This window comes from Anabrus simplex, chromosome 4, assembly GCF_040414725.1.
Source record: "Anabrus simplex isolate iqAnaSimp1 chromosome 4, ASM4041472v1, whole genome shotgun sequence".
NCBI classification, from domain to species: Eukaryota; Metazoa; Arthropoda; class Insecta; order Orthoptera; family Tettigoniidae; genus Anabrus; species Anabrus simplex.
The window spans coordinates 220,124,136-220,145,901 of NC_090268.1; the positions used below are offsets into that span (position 1 = coordinate 220,124,136).

General features: G+C 45.4%; 10 non-coding genes and 3 pseudogenes across 10 annotated transcripts; all 13 read right to left on the reverse strand.

Annotated features, from left to right (window-relative positions):
* Positions 1-1,288: 1,288 nt before the first annotated feature.
* On the reverse strand, positions 1,289-1,439 carry LOC136872887 (U5 spliceosomal RNA; annotated as a pseudogene).
* A 1,184-nt stretch (positions 1,440-2,623) lies between these two features.
* LOC136872888 (U5 spliceosomal RNA) lies at positions 2,624-2,744 on the reverse strand. Its single transcript, XR_010860046.2, has one exon. It is a non-coding gene; the product is annotated as a U5 spliceosomal RNA (small nuclear RNA).
* A 1,070-nt stretch (positions 2,745-3,814) lies between these two features.
* Positions 3,815-3,935, reverse strand: LOC136872889 (U5 spliceosomal RNA). The gene has a single exon (XR_010860047.1). It is a non-coding gene; the product is annotated as a U5 spliceosomal RNA (small nuclear RNA).
* A 6,174-nt stretch (positions 3,936-10,109) lies between these two features.
* Positions 10,110-10,230, reverse strand: LOC136872890 (U5 spliceosomal RNA). Its single transcript, XR_010860048.2, has one exon. It is a non-coding gene; the product is annotated as a U5 spliceosomal RNA (small nuclear RNA).
* A 1,078-nt stretch (positions 10,231-11,308) lies between these two features.
* Positions 11,309-11,429, reverse strand: LOC136872891 (U5 spliceosomal RNA). Its single transcript, XR_010860049.1, has one exon. It is a non-coding gene; the product is annotated as a U5 spliceosomal RNA (small nuclear RNA).
* A 1,057-nt stretch (positions 11,430-12,486) lies between these two features.
* Positions 12,487-12,635, reverse strand: LOC136872892 (U5 spliceosomal RNA; annotated as a pseudogene).
* A 1,186-nt stretch (positions 12,636-13,821) lies between these two features.
* LOC136872893 (U5 spliceosomal RNA) lies at positions 13,822-13,942 on the reverse strand. The gene has a single exon (XR_010860051.1). It is a non-coding gene; the product is annotated as a U5 spliceosomal RNA (small nuclear RNA).
* Positions 13,943-15,004: 1,062 nt separating this feature from the next.
* Positions 15,005-15,125, reverse strand: LOC136872894 (U5 spliceosomal RNA). The gene has a single exon (XR_010860052.1). It is a non-coding gene; the product is annotated as a U5 spliceosomal RNA (small nuclear RNA).
* Positions 15,126-16,237: 1,112 nt separating this feature from the next.
* Positions 16,238-16,358, reverse strand: LOC136872895 (U5 spliceosomal RNA). The gene has a single exon (XR_010860053.2). It is a non-coding gene; the product is annotated as a U5 spliceosomal RNA (small nuclear RNA).
* A 1,104-nt stretch (positions 16,359-17,462) lies between these two features.
* Positions 17,463-17,583, reverse strand: LOC137500715 (U5 spliceosomal RNA). The gene has a single exon (XR_011018217.1). It is a non-coding gene; the product is annotated as a U5 spliceosomal RNA (small nuclear RNA).
* A 1,066-nt stretch (positions 17,584-18,649) lies between these two features.
* Positions 18,650-18,770, reverse strand: LOC137500718 (U5 spliceosomal RNA). Its single transcript, XR_011018220.1, has one exon. It is a non-coding gene; the product is annotated as a U5 spliceosomal RNA (small nuclear RNA).
* Positions 18,771-19,839: 1,069 nt separating this feature from the next.
* LOC136872896 (U5 spliceosomal RNA) lies at positions 19,840-19,960 on the reverse strand. The gene has a single exon (XR_010860054.1). It is a non-coding gene; the product is annotated as a U5 spliceosomal RNA (small nuclear RNA).
* A 1,054-nt stretch (positions 19,961-21,014) lies between these two features.
* Positions 21,015-21,165, reverse strand: LOC137500720 (U5 spliceosomal RNA; annotated as a pseudogene).
* Between the last annotated feature and the right edge of the window lie 601 nt (positions 21,166-21,766).

Consider the following 21,766-nt stretch of genomic DNA (forward strand, 5'->3'; position numbering starts at 1 on the left):
GGTTGAGGGAGGGGGGGGGGGGTAAAAGTGACTGAAATTGGTGTTGAATTCTTTTAATTAGGCTACTGATATCTCAAAAATGAAGATGTTACAAGCGTGAAATTTGATATTTGCAATCTGCTTTAAAAGTAAAGAAACACGTATTCTCGGAAAATCCAATGAAGGGGGGGGGGGGTGAAAGAATTGAAAAATTAATTGACTTAATTGTATGAGAATACATAAATCTAATAAAAACTAAACGTCTTTGGATCTCCTTTTAAAACAAAGAAAAACGCGTTTGTGGGGGGGGGGGGGTATCTTGGGGGCGGGAGTGTAAAGGAGTTGATTTCCTTTCATGAAGACACATAAATCAAAAACTGAAGAAGTTAGAGTCGTGATAATTGGTATTTAGAAGATCCTTTTTTGGGGGGGGGGGGTGTACATAAACTTAACGGCGGTGGGGTGTAAAAGGAGGTGAGACCAATTGATTTTACTGTTCTTAATGTAGTTATAAGGATCCTCCGTTGCTCAGGCGGCAGCACGCCGGCCTCTCACAGCTGGGTTCCGTGGTTCTAATCCCGGTCACTCCATGTGACATTCGTGCTGGACAAAACGGAGGCGGGACAGGTTTTTCTCCGGATAGTCCGGTTTTCCCTGTCATCATTCATCCCAGCAACACATAATAGTAATAATAATAATAATAATAATAATAATAATAATAATAATAATAATAATAATAATAATAATAATAATAATAATGTTCCGGACCGTCGTCAAATGTGTGGACCGCGCTGGAAACGGCTCCTGGACGGGTAATGACTAAGAATGCAGTCCGGCCGCGGGTTCAGTGCCGCCAAGGATTTTATCCATATTAAAAATGATTATAGGAAAAGATGGCAAAGATTTACGGACCCAACTGACCGGGAGGAATACCTGAGCCTAGGCCGGGAAGTACGAAATCGATTGCTGGAAAGGAAGATTGAAAAATGGGAGGAAACGTGCCGTAATCTAATAGAAAACGGGTCAGATCGGGAATTTTGGTGGATTCTCGCTGAAAACGAGTCAGATCGCGAATTTCGGCGGATTATATATCTAAAACAATAAGCATTCAATTATAAATTTCAGTATAATACCGTAGCGAAGCACGGGTATCTTGCTAGTAATAATAATAATAATAATATTTAAAAGAAAGCCCTTTTTCTCCTGGACAGAGCTTTTCCGCTACTGTTCTTAGTTCCTGTCATGGCAGGGGCTGTAAGTATTGTATCGTCTGCACTACCGCTAGTTTTTGTTTCTTTACTATCTTAGGTCCGCCTTAACGGCTGGACCAAACAAAAAATTGTTCAAAAGACTCATCAAAATGTTCCCCTCCACGGAAATCTTTAGTAAAAGGCGAAAGATTTATTCGTTGTTGTTGTTGTTTAAATGCTTTCATTCCCCACCCTGAAGGGGTGGGGCGGGCCACCTAGAGGGTGTCGCCCTCTCTCTGGCCAGGAGAGATGACGGGGTTGAGAAGATGTGAGAAAAGAGGGAGGTGGGTAATTGATTTATTCGTTTTGAAGGGAAACCAGAGCTATGGTGCGCCCAGTTAATTTTCCTTAAGAACAGTGTGATAACGCTGTTTGCATGCGAGAGATTACAATCCAATGCAGCACTCCACCTCACTGTTACTTTGAACCGCCAACGATATGTATTTCGTTTTCCTGGTCTCTATAAAAGACACCGTTGTTGCTCTTCCTTGTAGCTATTCCATTTTCACTAAACACGGTATTACGTAAAAACCACGATGTTTATTTATTTCTCTTTCCTTTCGGAGGAAGACAACAACAAAAACGGGCCAGCACGAACTCAGCACGGAAACACACACACACACACACACACACACACAGCGCGAACGCACTGTCGACTACCAACAATTACCCGCCCGAGATACCTACAATATTATTGGCGTATTCGCAGGAGTCAACCCAATCGTAAACTGTTCCTTCCTTACCCTGGCGGCTAAGACTGGGGCGAGGAACCTCGCCGCGCGTCCTCATAGTTTCCCCTGCTCCACCAACAGATTGCGCAAAATGGCCTGTCTGCGCCACGCCGTCAAATGAGCCCACATCGCCTAAACTGTGCAACTCTTCAAGAGACACCTCCCTTCCCAGGCCGCCGGAGCGCACTCCTCCTCTGTCCTCGGCCGCCAAACTGTCAACACTGCGACCTTGTAACTACCACTAGCGCCTCCAGAACCCTCTTCTCTCACTAGCAAGAATCAGGTTCATCCCGCCAAATTCACTTCACTTCCGGGGAGGCTCTCGCTTCCTCTACTAGTCTTCGCTTCAAAATGTTTCTTTTGCAGTACGGTCGTGATCAGCCCACTATAAAACAAAACAAATGTAAGTTTAATATTCTTTATTCTATCGTCGTTTCCTACCCATAAAAGTATGTTTCCATTCTCTCTGCAATGTTAACCAATATTTGTGCGTGTACGTTAATAATAGTAGTAGTAATAATAATAATAATAATATTTAAAAGAATGCCCTTTTTCTCCTGCACAGAGCTTTTCCGCTACTGTTCTTAGTTCCTGTCATGGCAGGGGCTGCAAGTATTGTATCGTCTGCACTACCGCTAGTTTTTGTTTCTTTACTATCTTAGGTCCGCCTTAACGGCTGGACCAAACAAAAAATTGTTCAAAAGACTCATCAAAATGTTCCCTTCCACGGAAATCTTTAGTAAAAGGCGAAAGATTTATTCGTTTTGAAGGGAAACCAGACCTATGGTGCGCCCAGTTAATTTTCCTTAAGAACAGTGTGATAACGCTGTTTGCATGCGAGAGATTACAATCCAATGCAGCACTCCACCTCACTGTTACTTTGAACCGCCAACGATATGTATTTCGTTTTCCTGGTCTCTATAAAAGACACCGTTGTTGCTCTTCCTTGTAGCTATTCCATTTTCACTAAACACGGTATTACGTAAAAACCACGATGTTTATTTATTTCTCTTTCCTTTCGGAGGAAGACAACAACAAAAACGGGCCAGCACGAACTCAGCACGGAAACACACACACACACACACACAGCGCGAACGCACTGTCGACTACCAACAATTACCCGCCCGAGATACCTACAATATTATTGGCGTATTCGCAGGAGTCAACCCAATCGTAAAACTGTTCCTTCCTTACGCTGGCGGCTAAGACTGGGGCGAGGAACCTCGCCGCGCGTCCTCATAGTTTCCCCTGCTCCACCAACAGATTGCGCAAAATGGCCTGTCTGCGCCACGCCGTCAAATGAGCCCACATCGCCTAAACTGTGCAACTCTTCAAGAGACACCTCCCTTCCCAGGCCGCCGGAGCGCACTCCTCCTCTGTCCTCGGCCGCCAAACTGTCAACACTGCGACCTTGTAACTACCACTAGCGCCTCCAGAACCCTCTTCTCTCACTAGCAAGAATCAGGTTCATCCCGCCAAATTCACTTCACTTCCGGGGAGGCTCTCGCTTCCTCTACTAGTCTTCGCTTCAAAATGTTTCTTTTGCAGTACGGTCGTGATCAGCCCACTATAAAACAAAACAAATGTAAGTTTAATATTCTTTATTCTATCGTCGTTTCCTACCCATAAAAGTATGTTTCCATTCTCTCTGCAATGTTAACCAATATTTGTGCGTGTACGTTAATAATAGTAGTAGTAATAATAATAATAATAATAATAATAATATTTAAAAGAAAGCCCTTTTTCTCCTGGACAGAGCTTTTCCGCTACTGTTCTTAGTTCCTGTCATGGCAGGGGCTGTAAGTATTGTATCGTCTGCACTACCGCTAGTTTTTGTTTCTTTACTATCTTAGGTCCGCCTTAACGGCTGGACCAAACAAAAAATTGTTCAAAAGACTCATCAAAATGTTCCCCTCCACGGAAATCTTTAGTAAAAGGCGAAAGATTTATTCGTTTTGAAGGGAAACCAGAGCTATGGTGCGCCCATCATCATCATCATCATCATCAAGTTATTTCATTCCCACCGCCATTGGGTGGGCGGGCCATCAGCTCAACTAGGAGCTCTTCGGCCGTCGAATAAATAAAAGAATGGAAATAACGAGAAGTGCAGAGAAGTATGTATCGTACATACCGGAAAAGATCTGCAAAGACTGGCGCTGGAGTTAGGCGAGCAACAGGCGGACCCACAAGGGAGACCCACATCACACCCCCCAAGGAGCGAACCCCAACAAACACCCATTTATTGACAGAATAAAATCAGATACAGACAGGAGAAATTGCACTGACATACATGAAGAGAAAGTACAGAGGTTGAGAATATATCGGCTGGTGTTTGTCCATATACCGTGCGTGGTAAGAAAAAGTCTTTGCACTATTGAAAGAAGAAAACAAAATAAGCTGCTGAAAAAGAAAAGGATGTAAACAAACAATAATGGTGCACCTTTGAACAGAAGCAGTATACAACACAGGACACGCAGTACGATACACAGCACGTAAAAGACATCAAGTATGCAGTGACAGCAGAGAACGCAGGTAAAAGTAAGGAGTATATAGACAGAATTATACGCACGTAAGAACACACGAGAACAGTCGGAAAGAGAACACGAAACAACAAAGTTGATGGTAAACGAATAAAAGAAGCACAGCGAAAAGTATGACTGTAGAGCACTAACATAACACAGCACTGAAAACACAACACAGAGAGCGCTTGTGGCGCAATTGTCGACGTGGGTACAGAAATGTGCAGCCGCAGCCAGGAACATCATTGATCATATATGCAGGAGAGTAAGACAAAACTAAGAGCAAGGCGCGGCAAAGTGGAGTGAGTGGAAGCTAAGGACCTGCAGGGGGAAAAAGAAAATCATGAGTAGGGAGACGAGTGTTGTTATAAATAGCAGAGGCTAAGGGGGAGAGAGCAAGGGCTTCAATAATGAGAGGGTTATGATGGGAAAGACCGGAAGTGAGATAATGGAGACGGAGAGTGTGAAGATGAGTAAGGATGGAAGGAAAGCTATATAGAGGTTCAAAGTGCGCAGAAGGAGTATCGTATGGAAGACGGTAGGCGATACGGAGAGCGTGGCGATCATAACGTGGTAAACTAGCATATTCGGTAGAGGAAGCAGTAAGCCATGTGAGGGAAGCGTAGGTGATAAGGGGGCGAATAAACGATTTGTAAATGGTAAGGAGATGGCGGGGCTTCAAGCCCCACGAAGGGCCTGTTAAGGAACGAAGGGCGCGGAAGCGAGAGAGGGCTTTGCGGTGTATAGCATCAAGGTGGTGGTTCCAACGAAAATTATTTTGAAAAGGAATACCGAGATAAGTAAGCAATTTAGTTTCAATAAGAGGAACATTGTACAAGGTCAAGCGGACACGATTACTAATGGGACGAAGGCGAGCTTTAAGGCGAAATACAATAAATTGAGTTTTATTGGGGTTAATAGTGAGGTGCCAGGAGTTAAACCAAGACACCAATGTATTAAGGTACGTTTGAAGATGAGCAGTTAGGGAGGTAAATGTACGGCTAAAAGCCAGAATAGCTAGATCGTCCGCATACTGATATAAACGGAGGGGAGGGGAAGGATGAGGAAGATCATAAGTATACAAAATATAAAGGAGGGGGGAAAGAGGGGAGCCTTGAGCAACACCGGAAGTGAGAGGAAAAGTATAAGAACGAGCACCACGAATAAGAATTGTTGCCGTGCGACATTGAAGGTAATTAAACAGAAGACGGATAACCGTGATTGGAAGAGGGAGGTGACGGAGTTTGTAAAGAAGACCTGCATGCCAAACAGAATCAAAGGCCTTATTGACATCAAGACAAACCAAAGCCGCCGGTCGGTGGGTGGGAAGATAAGCGGAGAGGGAAGATGTGATATGAAAGAGGTTATCATGTGTAGAGAAATGAGGACGGAATCCAGTTTGAGAGGGGGGAAGGAGATGGAGAGAGTGAAGATAACGAGAGAGACGACGGCACAGAATGCCTTCAAAGATCTTGGAGATGACGGGGAGGAGGGAAATAGGGCGGTAAGATGTGAGAGCGGAAGGGGGTTTATGAGGTTTAAGAAACAAGAGAATGAGAGCATGCCCCCAGTGGGCGGGGTAAAAACCCGTGTAGAGGAGAGTGTTATAAATGGTGCAAAGAGCATGGTGAAGAGAAAGAGGGGCTTCGCGAATATGGCGATAAGTAATCTGATCAGAGCCGGGGGCTGTATTGCGTTTATGACGAAGATAAGTATGAAGTTCATGAGGAGTAATGGGGGCATTGAGGGGATGAGTATAGTCCACAGCACTAAAATGGGCAAAAGAGGGTTGAAGATGAGGGAGGTCGGAGGCATAATATTGCTGAATCGTAGGTTCATCAGGATGAATGAACTGGGGAGAAGAGGGAGGAGAAAATACCTGAGAATAATAGTCAGCAAATGTATCTGCTTTATCTTTGTTAGTAAGGGGAGTAGCAGTGGGAGTGTGAATGGGGTAAGTAGGCAAAGGTTTATGGGTTTTTGTCAAGCGATGAAAAGTAGTCCAAAAAGCGCGGGTGTTTTGCAAGTCAGGGAGAGAAGAACAGGCAGTAATCCAGAATTTCCGTTTGAGGGCTTTGATATACGATCGGGCATGACGAAGTGTGCGACGGTGTTCGAGGAGAGTGGTAGGGTCCCGAGTGCGAAGATAGGAAAAGTAATAATCATGTGCAAGTCGCAAGAGGGCAAGAGCTTTGGGGGGGATAGGAGGCTTGGTAGGGTGAAAAGAACGGCGGGGGATATGAAGCTGATCTGCAACTTGAAGGGCATGTTCGACTTGGGTAATGAGCGAAAGTAACATGGGCATGGACGTAGGAGGAGGAAACTCATGAAGGAGGTCATCAATGGTAGTACGATAAGCGGACCAGTTTACGTGAGTGAAACGACGGGTGGGAGGGGGGCGGGAAGGGGGAAGGTGGGTGGAATATGAAAGAGTAGAAAAAGTAAGAAGAGCAGGGAGATGATCGGAATCGATATAGAGACATTTATCAATTTGAGGGAGAGGGGACAGTGAAGGGGACAGGACAAGGGCGTCGGGAGTGGTTTGGGAGATAGGGCGGGTGGGGAAAGGAAAAGGAACCTGTATGCCCCGGATTTGAGCTAATAACGTGGTAAAAGCGGAAGATTGAGTAACATTATAAGAATGGATATTAATATCGGCAATAAAGATATAGTTCAGAAAAGTCGTATCTATATAATGGAGGAAGTCAATAGGAGGGGGAGTTCGAGGGGGCAAATAGAGGGTGACAATAGCAATAGGAGAGTGGCTCGGGAGAAAGGTTTCAAGAATGAGGTATTCCCTAAAATTATCACGAAAGTGATAATAATGACGTTTAGTGGTAATGTGACGCCGAGTGCCAATGGCAACGCCACCACGGGTGTCAGATATTCGATCAGCACGATGAAGAATATACTTAGGGAAATGAGGGCGATGACAGGGGTTGAGAAACGTTTCATTTAGAACAAAGATATCCGGGTCATACAGGTTAAGGGAAAGGTCCAAAAGCGCACGATTGGAATTCAGAGAACGAATGTTAGTATAATAAAGAGTGAACGTGTCATTCCACTAGGGGAACAGCACTAAGGGGAAAAAATGCAAAGTGCATTTTGTTCCCCGCATATGTGACATCCAAATGAGCATTGAAAACCGATCGCGCGGCAAGTTGGACCTGACTGAGGATGAGGGGGCGGTGGAAGGGAAGGATATTGTGGAGCACCATGGTAACGAAACGGATGACGTTCTCAGCACAAGCTTCAGGGAGCTGAGTGCTGAGAGAGGGAGTGGGAGGGTCCTGGGAAACGACTGGAATGACAGATTCAGGGTGTGAGGAATCGGGAGCGGGACGGGATTTACATTTGTAAGAAAAGGTAGGATGAGGTTGGGAACACGTAAGACATTTGGGAGAACCCTTATTAGAACAGCTATTAGTCGGATGTTCCTGACTGCAAATTGCACATACCTGAGGTTGCTGACAGGGCTGGCCAGGAGGGTGGTCGTAACGTTGGCACTGGTTGCAACGTATGCGTTGCGGCGGCGCTGCACGAGAGGGCTCGATGCGGTGACGACGACCATAGAGAACGACGCCATCACGCAGGAGGGCATCAATGGTAGCGATGTTGGTAGTGATGAGGCGGACAAGGGTGGTAGGTCCGCGGGCGTTCTTGATGCGAGTCACCTTCTCTACCAAGTGGCCCCCAAGCTGGAGTTGGGAAAAGATCTCGTCATCCGTCCAGTCACGATCGACGCCATAAGCCACAACGGAATGAGATGGTAGCCGGCGGGCAGGCGGTGCAGAGCGGCGAGAGGGTGCCACGGGCGTCAGGTTAGTAGCCTGGGCATTACTACCAAAATGGGCCAGTCCAACAGCCCCTATGAAATGGCGATAGTAAGGCTTGTTGGTCTTGATATGATAATCCCCATTACGAGTACGTTGAAGCTCAATATCGAAGTCGAGATGCTTTGGGGTGAAGTTCATGAGAATCTGGTAGATATAACGGGTGTTGGCCTTAGCAGGATCTATTTGATGCAATTTCATGATGTAGAACGTAGGCGGTGGTGTGTGGATGTGATGCTCAAAACTGCGTTGACGAATATTGGGAGCAATAGCCGGGTTCTGCGCTGCTTGAGAGTAACTGCGAACATTGGGAGGCCGATAAGAGTCCGGAGGCGATCGCAGAAGTGATGGTGAAGGAGAGGGAGGTGCCATGGTACCTCTCTCCGGCGTAGCCAAGCGTCTGATGCCTGAGACATGAGTATCGGCCGAACTTGAACCAGTGTAGGTGGAACCAGAAGAGGCAGAAGCCACAGTTGTGCCACAGATCTTTTTCCGGTCGCCCAGAGGTTCAGGAGAAAGGCGACGAGCTTGTTTAATTTGTTCTGATTCCATCTCAGGCGACGGAGGCGGTAACGAAGCTGAAGCCATCGAAAGTTCCGGAAGAGTCCTGGTGTAGAAAGAAAGACGCCAATGTTCTTGTAGAGATGACGAAGCTTCCACTGGGTTGTACTGGAAGGTTCTAGAATATACCAATGAAACACGCGAATCCATCCACTAATCGACAATATATAGGGTCATGGTGCGCCCAGTTAATTTTCCTTAAGAACAGTGTGATAACGCTGTTTGCATGCGAGAGATTACAATCCAATGCAGCACTCCACCTCACTGTTACTTTGAACCGCCAACGATATGTATTTCGTTTTCCTGGTCTCTATAAAAGACACCGTTGTTGCTCTTCCTTGTAGCTATTCCATTTTCACTAAACACGGTATTACGTAAAAACCACGATGTTTTTTTTATTTCTCTTTCCTTTCGGAGGAAGACAACAACAAAAACGGGCCAGCACGAACTCAGCACGGAAACACACACACACACACACACACAGCGGGAACGCACTGTCGACTACCAACAATTACCCGCCCGAGATACCTACAATATTATTGGCGTATTCGCAGGAGTCAACCCAATCGTAAACTGTTCCTTCCTTACCCTGGCGGCTAAGACTGGGGCGAGGAACCTCGCCGCGCGTCCTCATAGTTTCCCCTGCTCCACCAACAGATTGCGCAAAATGGCCTGTCTGCGCCACGCCGTCAAATGAGCCCACATCGCCTAAACTGTGCAACTCTTCAAGAGACACCTCCCTTCCCAGGCCGCCGGAGCGCACTCCTCCTCTGTCCTCGGCCGCCAAACTGTCAACACTGCGACCTTGTAACTACCACTAGCGCCTCCAGAACCCTCTTCTCTCACTAGCAAGAATCAGGTTCATCCCGCCAAATTCACTTCACTTCCGGGGAGGCTCTCGCTTCCTCTACTAGTCTTCGCTTCAAAATGTTTCTTTTGCAGTACGGTCGTGATCAGCCCACTATAAAACAAAACAAATGTAAGTTTAATATTCTTTATTCTATCGTCGTTTCCTACCCATAAAAGTATGTTTCCATTCTCTCTGCAATGTTAACCAATATTTGTGCGTGTACGTTAATAATAGTAATAATAATAATAATAATAATATTTAAAAGAAAGCCCTTTTTCTCCTGGACAGAGCTTTTCCGCTACTGTTCTTAGTTCCTGTCATGGCAGGGGCTGTAAGTATTGTATCGTCTGCACTACCGCTAGTTTTTGTTTCTTTACTATCTTAGGTCCGCCTTAACGGCTGGACCGAACAAAAAATTGTTCAAAAGACTCATCAAAATGTTCCCCTCCACGGAAATCTTTAGTAAAAGGCGAAAGATTTATTCGTTTTGAAGGGAAACCAGAGCTATGGTGCGCCCAGTTAATTTTCCTTAAGAACAGTGTGATAACGCTGTTTGCATGCGAGAGATTACAATCCAATTCAGCACTCCACCTCACTGTTACTTTGAACCGCCAACGATATGTATTTCGTTTTCCTGGTCTCTATAAAAGACACCAATGTTGCTCTTCCTTGTAGCTATTCCATTTTCACTAAACACGGTATTACGTAAAAACCACGATGTTTATTTATTTCCCTTTCCTTTCGGAGGAGGACAACAACAAAAACGGGCCAGCACGAACTCAGCACGGAAACACACACACACACACACACACACACACACACACACACAGCGCGAACGCACTGTCGACTACCAACAATTACCCGCCCGAGATACCTACAATATTATTGGTGTATTCGCAGGAGTCAACCCAATCGTAAACTGTTCCTTCCTTACCCTGGCGGCTAAGACTGGGGCGAGGAACCTCGCCGCGCGTCCTCATAGTTTCCCCTGCTCCACCAACAGATTGCGCAATATGGCCTGTCTGCGCCACGCCGTCAAATGAGCCCACATCGCCTAAACTGTGCAACTCTTCAAGAGACACCTCCCTTCCCAGGCCGCCGGAGCGCACTCCTCCTCTGTCCTCGGCCGCCAAACTGTCAACACTGCGACCTTGTAACTACCACTAGCGCCTCCAGAACCCTCTTCTCTCACTAGCAAGAATCAGGTTCATCCCGCCAAATTCACTTCACTTCCGGGGAGGCTCTCGCTTCCTCTACTAGTCTTCGCTTCAAAATGTTTCTTTTGCAGTACGGTCGTGATCAGCCCACTATAAAACAAAACAAATGTAAGTTTAATATTCTTTATTCTATCGTCGTTTCCTACCCATAAACGTATGTTTCCATTCTCTCTGCAATGTTAACCAATATTTGTGCGTGTACGTTAATAATAGTAATAATAATAATAATAATAATAATATTTAAAAGAAAGCCCTTTTTCTCCTGGACAGAGCTTTTCCGCTACTGTTCTTAGTTCCTGTCATGGCAGGGGCTGTAAGTATTGTATCGTCTGCACTACCGCTAGTTTTTGTTTCTTTACTATCTTAGGTCCGCCTTAACGGCTGGACCAAACAAAAAATTGTTCAAAAGACTCATCAAAATGTTCCCCTCCACGGAAATCTTTAGTAAAAGGCGAAAGATTTATTCGTTTTGAAGGGAAACCAGAGCTATGGTGCGCCCAGTTAATTTTCCTTAAGAACAGTGTGATAACGCTCTTTGCATGCGAGAGATTACAATCCAATGCAGCACTCCACCTCACTGTTACTTTGAACCGCCAACGATATGTATTTCGTTTTCCTGGTCTCTATAAAAGACACCGTTGTTGCTCTTCCTTGTAGCTATTCCATTTTCACTAAACACGGTATTACGTAAAAACCACGATGTTTATTTATTTCTCTTTCCTTTCGGAGGAAGACAACAACAAAAACGGGCCAGCACGAACTCAGCACGGAAACACACACACACACACACACAGCGGGAACGCACTGTCGACTACCAACAATTACCCGCCCGAGATACCTACAATATTATTGGCGTATTCGCAGGAGTCAACCCAATCGTAAACTGTTCCTTCCTTACCCTGGCGGCTAAGACTGGGGCGAGGAACCTCGCCGCGCGTCCTCATAGTTTCCCCTGCTCCACCAACAGATTGCGCAAAATGGCCTGTCTGCGCCACGCCGTCAAATGAGCCCACATCGCCTAAACTGTGCAACTCTTCAAGAGACACCTCCCTTCCCAGGCCGCCGGAGCGCACTCCTCCTCTGTCCTCGGCCGCCAAACTGTCAACACTGCGACCTTGTAACTACCACTAGCGCCTCCAGAACCCTCTTCTCTCACTAGCAAGAATCAGGTTCATCCCGCCAAATTCACTTCACTTCCGGGGAGGCTCTCGCTTCCTCTACTAGTCTTCGCTTCAAAATGTTTCTTTTGCAGTACGGTCGTGATCAGCCCACTATAAAACAAAACAAATGTAAGTTTAATATTCTTTATTCTATCGTCGTTTCCTACCCATAAAAGTATGTTTCCATTCTCTCTGCAATGTTAACCAATATTTGTGCGTGTACGTTAATAATAGTAATAATAATAATAATAATAATATTTAAAAGAAAGCCCTTTTTCTCCTGGACAGAGCTTTTCCGCTACTGTTCTTAGTTCCTGTCATGGCAGGGGCTGTAAGTATTGTATCGTCTGCACTACCGCTAGTTTTTGTTTGTTTACTATCTTAGATCCGCCTTAACGGCTGGACCAAACAAAAAATTGTTCAAAAGACTCATCAAAATGTTCCCCTCCACGGAAATCTTTAAAAAGGCGAAAGATTTATTCGTTGTTGTTGTTGTTTAAATGCTTTCATTCCCCACCCTGAAGGGGTGGGGCGGGCCACCTAGAGGGTGTCGCCCTCTCTCTGGCCAGGAGAGATGACGGGGTTGAGAAGATGTGAGAAAAGAGGGAGGTGGGTAATTGATTTATTCGTTTTGAAGGGAAACCAGAGCTATGGTGCGCCCAGTTAATTTTCCTTAAGAACAGTGTGATAACGCTGTTTGCATGCGAGAGATTACAATCCAATGCAGCACTCCACCTCACTGTTACTTTGAACCGCCAACGATATGTATTTCGTTTTCCTGGTCTCTATAAAAGACACCGTTGTTGCTCTTCCTTGTAGCTATTCCATTTTCACTAAACACGGTATTACGTAAAAACCACGATGTTTATTTATTTCTCTTTCCTTTCGGAGGAAGACAACAACAAAAACGGGCCAGCACGAACTCAGCACGGAAACACACACACACACACACACAGCGTGAACGCACTGTCGACTACCAACAATTACCCGCCCGAGATACCTACAATATTATTGGCGTATTCGCAGGAGTCAACCCAATCGTAAAACTGTTCCTTCCTTACCCTGGCGGCTAAGACTGGGGCGAGGAACCTCGCCGCGCGTCCTCATAGTTTCCCCTGCTCCACCAACAGATTGCGCAAAATGGCCTGTCTGCGCCACGCCGTCAAATGAGCCCACATCGCCTAAACTGTGCAACTCTTCAAGAGACACCTCCCTTCCCAGGCCGCCGGAGCGCACTCCTCCTCTGTCCTCGGCCGCCAAACTGTCAACACTGCGACCTTGTAACTACCACTAGCGCCTCCAGAACCCTCTTCTCTCACTAGCAAGAATCAGGTTCATCCCGCCAAATTCACTTCACTTCCGGGGAGGCTCTCGCTTCCTCTACTAGTCTTCGCTTCAAAATGTTTCTTTTGCAGTACGGTCGTGATCAGCCCACTATAAAACAAAACAAATGTAAGTTTAATATTCTTTATTCTATCGTCGTTTCCTACCCATAAAAGTATGTTTCCATTCTCTCTGCAATGTTAACCAATATTTGTGCGTGTACGTTAATAATAGTAATAATAATAATAATAATAATAATAATAATAATATTTAAAAGAAAGCCCTTTTTCTCCTGGACAGAGCTTTTCCGCTACTGTTCTTAGTTCCTGTCATGGCAGGGGCTGTAAGTATTGTATCGTCTGCACTACCGCTAGTTTTTGTTTCTTTACTATCTTAGGTCCGCCTTAACGGCTGGACCAAACAAAAAATTGTTCAAAAGACTCATCAAAATGTTCCCCTCCACGGAAATCTTTAGTAAAAGGCGAAAGATTTATTCGTTTTGAAGGGAAACCAGAGCTATGGTGCGCCCAGTTAATTTTCCTTAAGAACAGTGTGATAACGCTGTTTGCATGCGAGAGATTACAATCCAATTCAGCACTCCACCTCACTGTTACTTTGAACCGCCAACGATATGTATTTCGTTTTCCTGGTCTCTATAAAAGACACCGTTGTTGCTCTTCCTTGTAGCTATTCCATTTTCACTAAACACGGTATTACGTAAAAACCACGATGTTTATTTATTTCTCTTTCCTTTCGGAGGAGGACAACAACAAAAACGGGCCAGCACGAACTCAGCACGGAAACACACACACACACACACACACACACACAGCGCGAACGCACTGTCGACTACCAACAATTACCCGCCCGAGATACCTACAATATTATTGGTGTATTCGCAGGAGTCAACCCAATCGTAAACTGTTCCTTCCTTACCCTGGCGGCTAAGACTGGGGCGAGGAACCTCGCCGCGCGTCCTCATAGTTTCCCCTGCTCCACCAACAGATTGCGCAAAATGGCCTGTCTGCGCCACGCCGTCAAATGAGCCCACATCGCCTAAACTGTGCAACTCTTCAAGAGACACCTCCCTTCCCAGGCCGCCGGAGCGCACTCCTCCTCTGTCCTCGGCCGCCAAACTGTCAACACTGCGACCTTGTAACTACCACTAGCGCCTCCAGAACCCTCTTCTCTCACTAGCAAGAATCAGGTTCATCCCGCCAAATTCACTTCACTTCCGGGGAGGCTCTCGCTTCCTCTACTAGTCTTCGCTTCAAAATGTTTCTTTTGCAGTACGGTCGTGATCAGCCCACTATAAAACAAAACAAATGTAAGTTTAATATTCTTTATTCTATCGTCGTTTCCTACCCATAAAAGTATGTTTCCATTCTCTCTGCAATGTTAACCAATATTTGTGCGTGTACGTTAATAATAGTAATAATAATAATAATAATATTTAAAAGAAAGCCCTTTTTCTCCTGGACAGAGCTTTTCCGCTACTGTTCTTAGTTCCTGTCATGGCAGGGGCTGTAAGTATTGTATCGTCTGCACTACCGCTAGTTTTTGTTTGTTTACTATCTTAGGTCCGCCTTAACGGCTGGACCAAACAAAAAATTGTTCAAAAGACTCATCAAAATGTTCCCCTCCACGGAAATCTTTAGTAAAAGGCGAAAGATTTATTCGTTTTGAAGGGAAACCAGAGCTATGGTGCGCCGTCGTCGTCGTCCATGAGGTCATTTCATTCCTCCCTATGGTGCGCCCAGTTAATTTTCCTTAAGAACAGTGTGATAACGCTGTTTGCATGCGAGAGATTACAATCCAATGCAGCACTCCACCTCACTGTTACTTTGAACCGCCAACGATATGTATTTCGTTTTCCTGGTCTCTATAAAAGACACCGTTGTTGCTCTTCCTTGTAGCTATTCCATTTTCACTAAACACGGTATTACGTAAAAACCACGATGTTTTTTTTATTTCTCTTTCCTTTCGGAGGAAGACAACAACAAAAACGGGCCAGCACGAACTCAGCACGGAAACACACACACACACACACACACAGCGGGAACGCACTGTCGACTACCAACAATTACCCGCCCGAGATACCTACAATATTATTGGCGTATTCGCAGGAGTCAACCCAATCGTAAACTGTTCCTTCCTTACCCTGGCGGCTAAGACTGGGGCGAGGAACCTCGCCGCGCGTCCTCATAGTTTCCCCTGCTCCACCAACAGATTGCGCAAAATGGCCTGTCTGCGCCACGCCGTCAAATGAGCCCACATCGCCTAAACTGTGCAACTCTTCAAGAGACACCTCCCTTCCCAGGCCGCCGGAGCGCACTCCTCCTCTGTCCTCGGCCGCCAAACTGTCAACACTGCGACCTTGTAACTACCACTAGCGCCTCCAGAACCCTCTTCTCTCACTAGCAAGAATCAGGTTCATCCCGCCAAATTCACTTCACTTCCGGGGAGGCTCTCGCTTCCTCTACTAGTCTTCGCTTCAAAATGTTTCTTTTGCAGTACGGTCGTGATCAGCCCACTATAAAACAAAACAAATGTAAGTTTAATATTCTTTATTCTATCGTCGTTTCCTACCCATAAAAGTATGTTTCCATTCTCTCTGCAATGTTAACCAATATTTGTGCGTGTACGTTAATAATAGTAGTAATAATAATAGTAATAATAATAATATTTAAAAGAAAGCCCTTTTTCTCCTGGACAGAGCTTTTCCGCTACTGTTCTTAGTTCCTGTCATGGCAGGGGCTGTAAGTATTGTATCGTCTGCACTACCGCTAGTTTTTGTTTCTTTACTATCTTAGGTCCGCCTTAACGGCTGGACCAAACAAAAAATTGTTCAAAAGACTCATCAAAATGTTCCCCTCCACGGAAATCTTTAGTAAAAGGCGAAAGATTTATTCGTTTTGAAGGGAAACCAGACCTATGGTGCGCCCAGTTAATTTTCCTTAAGAACAGTGTGATAACGCTGTTTGCATGCGAGAGATTACAATCCAATTCAGCACTCCACCTCACTGTTACTTTGAACCGCCAACGATATGTATTTCGTTTTCCTGGTCTCTATAAAAGACACCGTTGTTGCTCTTCCTTGTAGCTATTCCATTTTCACTAAACACGGTATTACGTAAAAACCACGATGTTTATTTATTTCTCTTTCCTTTCGGAGGAGGACAACAACAAAAACGGGCCAGCACGAACTCAGCACGGAAACACACACACACACACACACACACACACACACACACACACACACACACACACACACACACACACACACACAGCGCGAACGCACTGTCGACTACCAACAATTACCCGCCCGAGATACCTACAATATTATTGGTGTATTCGCAGGAGTCAACCCAATCGTAAACTGTTCCTTCCTTACCCTGGCGGCTAAGACTGGGGCGAGGAACCTCGCCGCGCGTCCTCATAGTTTCCCCTGCTCCACCAACAGATTGCGCAAAATGGCCTGTCTGCGCCACGCCGTCAAATGAGCCCACATCGCCTAAACTGTGCAACTCTTCAAGAGACACCTCCCTTCCCAGGCCGCCGGAGCGCACTCCTCCTCTGTCCTCGGCCGCCAAACTGTCAACACTGCGACCTTGTAACTACCACTAGCGCCTCCAGAACCCTCTTCTCTCACTAGCAAGAATCAGGTTCATCCCGCCAAATTCACTTCACTTCCGGGGAGGCTCTCGCTTCCTCTACTAGTCTTCGCTTCAAAATGTTTCTTTTGCAGTACGGTCGTGATCAGCCCACTATAAAACAAAACAAATGTAAGTTTAATATTCTTTATTCTATCGTCGTTTCCTACCCATAAAAGTATGTTTCCATTCTCTCTGCAATGTTAACCAATATTTGTGCGTGTACGTTAATAATAGTAATAATAATAATAATAATATTTAAAAGAAAGCCCTTTTTCTCCTGGACAGAGCTTTTCCGCTACTGTTCTTAGTTCCTGTCATGGCAGGGGCTGTAAGTATTGTATCGTCTGCACTACCGCTAGTGTTTGTTTGTTTACTATCTTAGGTCCGCCTTAACGGCTGGACCAAACAAAAAATTGTTCAAAAGACTCATCAAAATGTTCCCCTCCACGGAAATCTTTAGTAAAAGGCGAAAGATTTATTCGTTTTGAAGGGAAACCAGAGGTATGGTGCGCCCAGTTAATTTTCCTTAAGAACAGTGTGATAACGCTGTTTGCATGCGAGAGATTACAATCCAATGCAGCACTCCACCTCACTGTTACTTTGAACCGCCAACGATATGTATTTCGTTTTCCTGGTCTCTATAAAAGACACCGTTGTTGCTCTTCCTTGTAGCTATTCCATTTTCACTAAACACGGTATTACGTAAAAACCACGATGTTTTTTTATTTCTCTTTCCTTTCGGAGGAAGACAACAAAAAAACGGGCCAGCACGAACTCAGCACGGAAACACACACACACACACACACAGCGCGAACGCACTGTCGACTACCAACAATTACCCGCCCGAGATACCTACAATATTATTGGCGTATTCGCAGGAGTCAACCCAATCGTAAAACTGTTCCTTCCTTACCCTGGCGGCTAAGACTGGGGCGAGGAACCTCGCCGCGCGTCCTCATAGTTTCCCCTGCTCCACCAACAGATTGCGCAAAATGGCCTGTCTGCGCCACGCCGTCAAATGAGCCCACATCGCCTAAACTGTGCAACTCTTCAAGAGACACCTCCCTTCCCAGGCCGCCGGAGCGCACTCCTCCTCTGTCCTCGGCCGCCAAACTGTCAACACTGCGACCTTGTAACTACCACTAGCGCCTCCAGAACCCTCTTCTCTCACTAGCAAGAATCAGGTTCATCCCGCCAAATTCACTTCACTTCCGGGGAGGCTCTCGCTTCCTCTACTAGTCTTCGCTTCAAAATGTTTCTTTTGCAGTACGGTCGTGATCAGCCCACTATAAAACAAAACAAATGTAAGTTTAATATTCTTTATTCTATCGTCGTTTCCTACCCATAAAAGTATGTTTCCATTCTCTCTGCAATGTTAACCAATATTTGTGCGTGTACGTTAATAATAGTAATAATAATAATAATAATAATAATAATAATATTTAAAAGAAAGCCCTTTTTCTCCTGGACAGAGCTTTTCCGCTACTGTTCTTAGTTCCTGTCATGGCAGGGGCTGTAAGTATTGTATCGTCTGCACTACCGCTAGTTTTTGTTTCTTTACTATCTTAGGTCCGCCTTAACGGCTGGACCAAACAAAAAATTGTTCAAAAGACTCATCAAAATGTTCCCCTCCACGGAAATCTTTAGCAAAAGGCGAAAGATTTATTCGTTTTGAAGGGAAACCAGAGCTATGGTGCGCCCAGTTAATTTTCCTTAAGAACAGTGTGATAACGCTGTTTGCATGCGAGAGATTACAATCCAATTCAGCACTCCACCTCACTGCTACTTTGAACCGCCAACGATATGTATTTCGTTTTCCTGGTCTCTATAAAAGACACCGTTGTTGCTCTTCCTTGTAGCTATTCCATTTTCACTAAACACGGTATTACGTAAAAACCACGATGTTTATTTATTTCTCTTTCCTTTCGGAGGAGGACAACAACAAAAACGGGCCAGCACGAACTCAGCACGGAAACACACACACACACACACACACACACACACACAGCGCGAACGCACTGTCGACTACCAACAATTACCCGCCCGAGATACCTACAATATTATTGGTGTATTCGCAGGAGTCAACCCAATCGTAAACTGTTCCTTCCTTACCCTGGCGGCTAAGACTCGGGCGAGGAACCTCGCCGCGCGTCCTCATAGTTTCCCCTGCTCCACCAACAGATTGCGCAAAATGGCCTGTCTGCGCCACGCCGTCAAATGAGCCCACATCGCCTGAACTGTGCAACTCTTCAAGAGACACCTCCCTTCCCAGGCCGCCGGAGCGCACTCCTCCTCTGTCCTCGGCCGCCAAACTGTCAACACTGCGACCTTGTAACTACCACTAGCGCCTCCAGAACCCTCTTCTCTCACTAGCAAGAATCAGGTTCATCCCGCCAAATTCACTTCACTTCCGGGGAGGCTCTCGCTTCCTCTACTAGTCTTCGCTTCAAAATGTTTCTTTTGCAGTACGGTCGTGATCAGCCCACTATAAAACAAAACAAATGTAAGTTTAATATTCTTTATTCTATCGTCGTTTCCTACCCATAAAAGTATGTTTCCATTCTCTCTGCAATGTTAACCAATATTTGTGCGTGTACGTTAATAATAGTAATAATAATAATAATAATAATATTTAAAAGAAAGCCCTTTTTCTCCTGGACAGAGCTTTTCCGCTACTGTTCTTAGTTCCTGTCATGGCAGGGGCTGTAAGTATTGTATCGTCTGCACTACCGCTAGTTTTTGTTTGTTTACTATCTTAGGTCCGCCTTAACGGCTGGACCAAACAAAAAATTGTTCAAAAGACTCATCAAAATGTTCCCCTCCACGGAAATCTTTAGTAAAAGGCGAAAGATTTATTCGTTTTGAAGGGAAACCAGAGCTATGGTGCGCCCAGTTAATTTTCCTTAAGAACAGTGTGATAACGCTGTTTGCATGCGAGAGATTACAATCCAATGCAGCACTCCACCTCACTGTTACTTTGAACCGCCAACGATATGTATTTCGTTTTCCTGGTCTCTATAAAAGACACCGTTGTTGCTCTTCCTTGTAGCTATTCCATTTTCACTAAACACGGTATTACGTAAAAACCACGATGTTTTTTTTATTTCTCTTTCCTTTCGGAGGAAGACAACAACAAAAACGGGCCAGCACGAACTCAGCACGGAAACACACACACACACACAGCGGGAACGCACTGTCGACTACCAACAATTACCCGCCCGAGATACCTACAATATTATTGGCGTATTCGCAGGAGTCAACCCAATCGTAAACTGTTCCTTCCTTACCCTGGCGGCTAAGACTGGGGCGAGGAACCTCGCCGCGCGTCCTCATAGTTTCCCCTGCTCCACCAACAGATTGCGCAAAATGGCCTGTCTGCGCCACGCCGTCAAATGAGCCCACATCGCCTAAACTGTGCAACTCTTCAAGAGACACCTCCCTTCCCAGGCCGCCGGAGCGCACTCCTCCTCTGTCTTCGGCCGCCAAACTGTCAACACTGCGACCTTGTAACTACCACTAGCGCCTCCAGAACCCTCTTCTCTCACTAGCAAGAATCAGGTTCATCCCGCCAAATTCACTTCACTTCCGGGGAGGCTCTCGCTTCCTCTACTAGTCTTCGCTTCAAAATGTTTCTTTTGCAGTACGGTCGTGATCAGCCCACTATAAAACAAAACAAATGTAAGTTTAATATTCTTTATTCTATCGTCGTTTCCTACCCATAAAAGTATGTTTCCATTCTCTCTGCAATGTTAACCAATATTTGTGCGTGTACGTTAATAATAGTAATAATAATAATAATAATAATATTTAAAAGAAAGCCCTTTTTCTCCTGGACAGAGCTTTTCCGCTACTGTTCTTAGTTCCTGTCATGGCAGGGGCTGTAAGTATTGTATCGTCTGCACTACCGCTAGTTTTTGTTTGTTTACTATCTTAGGTCCGCCTTAACGGCTGGACCAAACAAAAAATTGTTCAAAAGACTCATCAAAATGTTCCCCTCCACGGAAATCTTTAGTAAAAGGCGAAAGATTTATTAGTTGTTGTTGTTGTTTAAATGCTTTCATTCCCCACCCTGAAGGGGTGGGGCGGGCCACCTGGAGGGTGTCGCCCTCTCTCTGGCCAGGAGAGATGACGGGGTTGAGAAGATGTGAGAAAAGAGGGAGGTGGGTAATTGATTTATTCGTTTTGAAGGGAAACCAGAGCTATGGTGCGCCCAGTTAATTTTCCTTAAGAACAGTGTGATAACGCTGTTTGCATGCGAGAGATTACAATCCAATGCAGCACTCCACCTCACTGTTACTTTGAACCGCCAACGATATGTATTTCGTTTTCCTGGTCTCTATAAAAGACACCGTTGTTGCTCTTCCTTGTAGCTATTCCATTTTCACTAAACACGGTATTACGTAAAAACCACGATGTTTATTTATTTCTCTTTCCTTTCGGAGGAAGACAACAACAAAAACGGGCCAGCTAGAACTCAGCACAGAAACACACACACACACACACAGCGCGAACGCACTGTCGACTACCAACAATTACCCGCCCGAGATACCTACAATATTATTGGCGTATTCGCAGGAGTCAACCCAATCGTAAACTGTTCCTTCCTTACCCTGGCGGCTAAGACTGGGGCGAGGAACCTCGCCGCGCGTCCTCATAGTTTCCCCTGCTCCACCAACAGATTGCGCAA